Here is a 7146-nt window from a genome sequence, read left to right as displayed (position 1 = left end):
TATCTTTTGCTCATTACCAAGAAAAGGGAGTTGATATTAATTAAATCTTATCCAGACATGATAACCAATGAAGCAGAGGAAAAGAAAATGACATGGTGATAAAACTGAAGAACATTTCTAGAGAGAAACCTAGTATTCAATCTGTAGACGGTGATAGAAGATACATATGGTAAGATATCCTTGTCGCACAGATTAGAAGCTGTGATTGTGTTGCAGAGTTTTGTCACTGGAAACTTTGCATATTCTTCTGTAATTAAAAAAAGGCTTGTCTGTGATAATTTGCCATCTGAAGGAATAAGCTGAATTCAAGTTTAACTACTCAGTAAAGCACTTGTTTTAAAGAAAGGAATACAGATACGGATCTCATCCGAAGCTTTCACTGAGAGACTGACGCACTCATACATTCTATGGTGGATGATCTCAGAAGCTTTCCTGTGGATGAGAAACAGAACTACAGGCTTTCTTGTATAAGTTCCTGTACATCTTGTCCATGCTGTTCTCAAAGACGGGTCGGAGTGATTTTCCCTTACAAAGGGCTGCCCTGTTGGACCAGTATTCACCATCATCCAGATGAAGAGCACCATACAGCCTCTGAAAGGAGCTGTGAGAAAGGATAGAGAAGAAAAGGTTTAAAACAACAGTGAAACGAAATTAGAGGCACTACTATATAGTTTAAATATTTTTCGAACGCTTTATGAATATGTGATACTCTGTGGGGACTGTCAGAGATAAAATTACAACATGGGCTTTGTCTTCCAAGACTGATTCTATACAAGGGGAACATGTGAGACAGCAGCAAAACAATCAAGTGAAAAAACTGTGTTAAGGCTACAGTAGGATTCAGAGATCAGATGGGGGCAGCATGGTGGAAACAGAGCACAGTCTCTGTTATGGTAAGTACGAGAACTTAGAGCCTCTGAAACCAGTGTTTCTGTGGGACCTTGGGTAATTAACTTTTTAGTCAGCTTTCTTAATTACATTTTTGTATGGTTATTTTAAAAATTCAAGAGAATACAAATATCTACATGTTACAGTACAGAGACACAGAAGTGATTATGAGGTACTGAATTAAGTATTTTCCATATACTTACCAGTGTACCCTCAACACTTAAAAGTGAGTAAACAGAAATTAATACTTAGTGAAAGGTAAGCCTAGTGGTGCAGATCTGTAATTCCAGCTACTCTGAAAATTAAGAACAAAGGATCACAAATTCAAGGCCTACATGGGCTAGAGTAGCCTGAGCAACTTAGTGAGACCCTGTATCAAAACAAAAAGTGTAAAGCTGTGAAACCTCTACACCTAAAGCTCATGGAACGTAGTAGAATGGGATAGAGAGAAAACTAGTGCATTCCTCAACTCTCATCAGTAAAGCTTCCTTATACAACACAATGTGATGCACACAGAAGGCCACAACTGGCCAAGTTTTGGAGAATAAGAGACTGCAGAGTGTATAGCTCTGGATAAGATTCCTATATTAAACCTCACCTACACATGGCTCAGGGAGCACTGCAGAAGAGGGGGCAGAAAGACTTTAAGAGACAGGGTTGGCCCATGAACATAGGAAACAGAGGCTTTCAGGCCACTGGAAGCTTACACAAGTGAGGTTGCTGCAACGGTGGCATGGAGCACAGGATCCATGACAACTCAGTTGGAAATGGGCCAAGACTGGAGCAAGGGAAGTGGGCGGCAGGCTGGCCCTCGCCTCAGAACTGGTGGAGACTGATTACTACTTGATGAGGGAGTATAAACCTTCCTTACAACCTCTAGGTAGGCTGACTAGACTCAAGTGGATAAACTTACACCAAAGGACATCTGGGTACAAATGCTTGACTGGATAGGACTTCACATGTATGGTGGAATACACAAGGTCTGGGGGTGGGGTGGGGAGAGAGTCTAAATATGATTAAGAACTGTTGTATGAAATGTACAAAAGCTCAATAAAAACTAAAAAACAAAAACAAAACTAAAAATAAAAAAGTGTAAAGAGGACCAGGGATAAAGAGCTCAGGGATAGAGCACTTGCCTTGCATATCCAAACCCTAATCCAATTCCCAGTATTGGAAAATAAAAACAAAGCCCAAAATAGGCAATTCTTAATGAAGTAGTGAAGTTAAGTGAGGACACTTTTCCTATTCAGCCATGCTGCTACTGTTCTTAAAGAAGGGATAGAAAATTTGGCCTATGAGCCATTCATTAAAAAAAAGTGTAAACAACATAGAAAAATCCAAATTTGAAGTAACAGTGGTCCACTGTAGTTCTGAGGACCAGAAAGAAGAAAAGTAAAGATTTAGGCAGCTAACAAATAGGCCAGGTGTAATGGGAAAAGGGAAGATGACACAGCCCTTTCTGAAACATTAATAATATATTCATGAGATACCAAAATTAGAATTTTAATATCATGAATATTGTTTTCAGCTTATTTTTTGATTAAATAAAATGAACTTACTTCAATAATTAAAATATTTGTTATAGATTAGAACTACCTAAACTTCTAAGAAATATACAAATTATGTCATATGAAATGTATTTCTTGGCTACTAAATGTGATAAATGTCATTTTCATATATTTAGAACCTTATTTCATACAAATAAATTTCTTCCCCCTGACTTATCAGTCTAATATTTTACTTTTATTGTCAGTTGTAAAGCAGAAACTCTCAGAACAGGAAGAAGACTTTATTGGTTTGGTATCAACCTATCATCAGTACATAATATAAAATTACCACCAAAAAGGTAGAGAACGTCCTGATGATCATTATTAGAGCGCAACATTGTGTCAGTAGGACAGACAACATGGGAATATTTGCATGCTCACCTTGGCATAGCTCAGAAAGTGACATGTCTAAATTGAGCCATGAATGTTAGCTATAATTCATTTCTATAATCCCACCACTTGAGAGACTGAGGCAGGAAGACTTTTGAGATTTTGAGGACTGCCTAGGCTACAGAGTGACACTCCGTCTCACAACACAAACAAAAAACCAAATAAATAAGTCTACATTGTAAAATAGAGATATGAATCCACAATGAGTCTTAATATGAGAATCTATAGACAGGAGCAAACAAAAGCATCAGAATCCTAAGTATGGTGTCTATATCCAGAGGTGGACTTCTCTTAATAGATTGTGAACATGTTGAATTAATTCTATATTTTAAATTAAAATGTGTGCATACACTAAAAATCCTATTATAGAAACAGGCTTCTAAACACCCCACTTCTCATTTTACCAAGCATGTCTCTAGCTCTCCTCCATGCAAAGTATTTAGTAAATTCAAGTTATAATACCAACGCATAAGTGAACTTTCAGGAAGCCTTTAGGTAATAAGTAGGAAACTGCATTTACATATGTTCAGTAGAAGAACCTCATCAGTTATTAGCACTGTCTGGAAATTAGTAGGCATAATAATAATACAAAAAAGAGTGAAGCATTGAAAAACTGAAATATTATAGGGAACTTCGAAGAGACTAGGAGAAAAAGGGCGTTATTGGTGATAAGTTGAGAAAAAAGGTGTGAACTTGAGGCCTGGAGGGTTAGACTTCTGTTTGTTTTTGTCAGCACCAAATGAATATCAAACATACAGCAGTCTACACAGAGCTTATGATTCAGTTATCATAAACAGTCTTCAGATAAAATAAACATAAGGTGACATGTATACATAGATATAGATATAGGAAAAAAGGAGCTCTGTGGATATGCCAAATTACAATAGTAATTTTAAGAAGCAACTGGAAGGTTATATAAATAATAAAATTAGACAATTTAATTCTTGTATTAAAAAGCACTTTGTTGTTTTAAAAATACAAAGGTAAAATTCCATTAAAAACCATTAAAATGTATTAATAAGCTGTGGAACTGCTTCTCAAACTTTAATATGCATCAGAATCATCTTCCTGTAATTCAGATTGTTGGGCCCAATTCCCAGAATTTCTGACTGAGTGTATCTTGGGTGGGGCCCCAAGAATTCGAATTTCTAACAGGGCAGTATAGTGTTAAGGTTACTAAGCTAAAACTATACTTTGGACAACACTCAAAGATACAGCTCTCAAAAAAATGAGGCCTGCTGCAAATTTCCACAGATCTGTGCTGAGTTTTTGTCTGCTTGAGTTTGCATGGATCTTGTGCATGGTGACACCACTGCTGTAAGTTCATATGAGCAAGGACTCGGGCACCTGTAAGAGTATTTCCATATGGTTATGCACCTTCTCTCCTGGCTCTGACAATCTTTCTGCCCCAATTTTACCTCAAGAACTACTGGGCAGCTGTTTACTGCTGGGTGAGGAAGAACTGATCTTTTTTAAGGGGGTGACTCTAGTAGATAGGCTGACTAGACCCCAGTGGATGAACTTGCACTAAGGGACATCTGGGGACACTAACTTGACTCAATAGGCCTTAACATAAATGACAGAATGCATAAAGTTCAGTGGCCAGGGGGAGGGGGCCTGAGGCTGGAAGGGAGTATGAAGATGATTAAGATGTTGCATATGAAATACACAAAAAAACAATAAAAATATACAAAAAAATTCAATAAACTCAGGGAGAAAATGGTATCCTGCCATTCCTTCATATTGCCAGTAACTAGAAATTTGGTCACATGAATTTACTGGATTGGTTATTTCGAAGTCACTTATTTTCCTTCCTGAGGAAAAAAATGCATAGAAACTAGTTCCTGACAACAATAAAAGCTTTCAATATTTTTCATGAGACGGTGGTTGTTTTTCAGTTCTACTCTAACAGAAAGTACATAAGTTGAGGATAAATCTAAATTAATGCCTTGATCATCTGAGCAGTTTCTGGAGCAAATATTCAAAGTATTTACAAAATGTCTATTCTTTCCTGTTGGGCCGCACATGCACATAAGTGGTGAGAATTGTAAAGGGACATCAAAAGAAAGCACATAACTGTATTGATGATGTGCTCAACCCTCCTATTTGAAGCTTCTGAGGAATTTCAAAAGTTTAATCATTAACACTGTTTGGTAAACTGGAAAAAGAATTATGATAAAGTTTACAGCAAACCTTAAATCAAGAACAGTGTTTTCCAAAATATTGTTCTCACATCCTCTATATTAGCATCATCCAGGGCATTTCTTAAAATGTACATTTTGAAGCCTTATCCATATGCAAGAAATAAAAATATATAGGTTGCAAGATAGAATTGCTTTTTAAGAAGCAATATGGTATTTATATAAATGTCTGACTATCAGACCGTTTCCATTGTCAAACCTGCTTATTTCTTGCCAAAATCAAAATTATATTGATTTAAACCCAAAATTGGGGTAGTAATTCATATAAAAAACTAGGAAATAGACGTTTAAGAAGGAATCACAAAGAATACAAAAAAATTTCCACAGTGTGTACTTTCTGAACTCTTCCTCTTTCATAGTTTCTCTTTAAAATCCATCTGTAATAATCAATTTACCTTCATAAAAGGCCCAGGCTGCCTCTTGAATAGGAGGCAGTAACTTTGGAAGGGAAGTCATGCTAAGATGCTATGTAAGGGAAAAAGGGACATACACTCACATGTTCACTTACCATGGTAAAGATCAGAAGTTTTGGTGTAAATTCCATCTGGAAATAAAGTAAATTCCATGAATTGGAGTTCCTATATTTGTTCTGAAGGAATTTTAAGAAGGAAACACTCATATGGCAATCAGTGGTATAGCAACAAGGATGAGTGCTGCTTTTTATGTCCATTAGCACAGAACCTTTGGAATGAAATTTGCTAGTATAATCTTTCCAAAATGTTTGCCAATATTCCTGAAATTTTAGGCTGGAAGAACAGAATTTGTCTTAAATTATTTTTAAAAGATTTACTCATTGCACGCCTTTAATCCCAGCACTTGGGAGGCAGAGGCAGGTGGATCTCTGTGATTCACAGTGTTTCCTGGGTTGTAACACTATATGCACTTTGATCCTCCCACTGCCCTGTGAGGTAGACGTTCAGATACTATGAGTCCCACTGTACACAAAGGGGACCTGAGGCTCTCAGAGCTTTGTCTCTGTACTTGCACATCAGTTATGTAACACCATAAGGACTTAGTTCTTCATTCGTTAGTTCCAAATCCCGAATTTATTCTTCCATGTCATCTCTGCTGAACTGCCTTGTGTGTGTGTGTGTGTGTGTGTGTGTGTGTGTGTGTACGATGAGCATGTATGTAGAGGGAGAAGTTGATAACTGGTATCTTTCTTCATCACTTTCTACCTTATTTACAATGTCTTATGTAGAGGGAGAGGTCGATAACTGGTATCTTTCTTAATCACTTTCTACCTTAGTTTTTTGAGACACAGTCTCTTAGTGAATCTGGAGCTCATCAGTTCAGTCAGACTGCCTAACCACTGAGTCCCAGGGACTCTCCCAGTCTCTGCTTCCTCAGTGCTTGGGTTACAGATGCACTTATACTGCTCTTGGCTTTTTTCTGTATTAAAATGGATGCTGGAGATTGAACTCAGGTCTTTATGCATAAATTGACAGCACTTTACTGGTTGAGTTCTCTCCCTAACCCTTAGATATGTTTTTTATTAAAGTGTCAGTAATGAAATATTCTAAATATCTAGAAAGAATTAAAATAGTGAAAAAAGATAAGTAAGTGTGTTTTTTAGTAAAAAAGTCCCACAAAATCAACAGATAGAAACATGTCATTTTTATGCATGCCATGAGAAAGATCTCTGTGCAAAGCATTAGTAAGTTCATACCTATATTCAGGGTCACTGTCATTGGCAGAGTCTCTGTATAAAGGACCTCTCTTCAGTTCCAGTTCATCATCTTTTTCTGGGCCTCTCTCGTCTTTAAAAAAATTGTAGATTTTCATTAATTTATTTTCTCACTGCTTCCAGATGATGGTTATGTTCTTTGGGGGGGGCAATGTGCCCCTCTTGACTCATTATAAGAGACTGAATTAAATACATTTCTTAAGAAAAAACCAAAACGTGAGAATGCATTATCTCTCAACAAAACTATATACTTCATTACTGTTTGGTCAGACTAGTTATTAAAGACTAGGCATTATTCAGTGAATACTCACTTAATGGATGGTAGTGGATGTGCCAAGATATGTAAGTTAATAATACCATATATATTTTATATGAATTCCACAAAGATCATACTTGTCTTTTGAGGCATAAGTATTAATACTTGAGAAAACTA

The sequence above is a fragment of the Nannospalax galili genome, unplaced genomic scaffold (assembly GCF_000622305.1).
Source record: "Nannospalax galili isolate Female #2095 unplaced genomic scaffold, S.galili_v1.0 scaffold4244, whole genome shotgun sequence".
NCBI lineage: Eukaryota > Metazoa > Chordata > Mammalia > Rodentia > Spalacidae > Nannospalax > Nannospalax galili.
Note: the sequence above shows the minus strand (reverse complement) of the source record.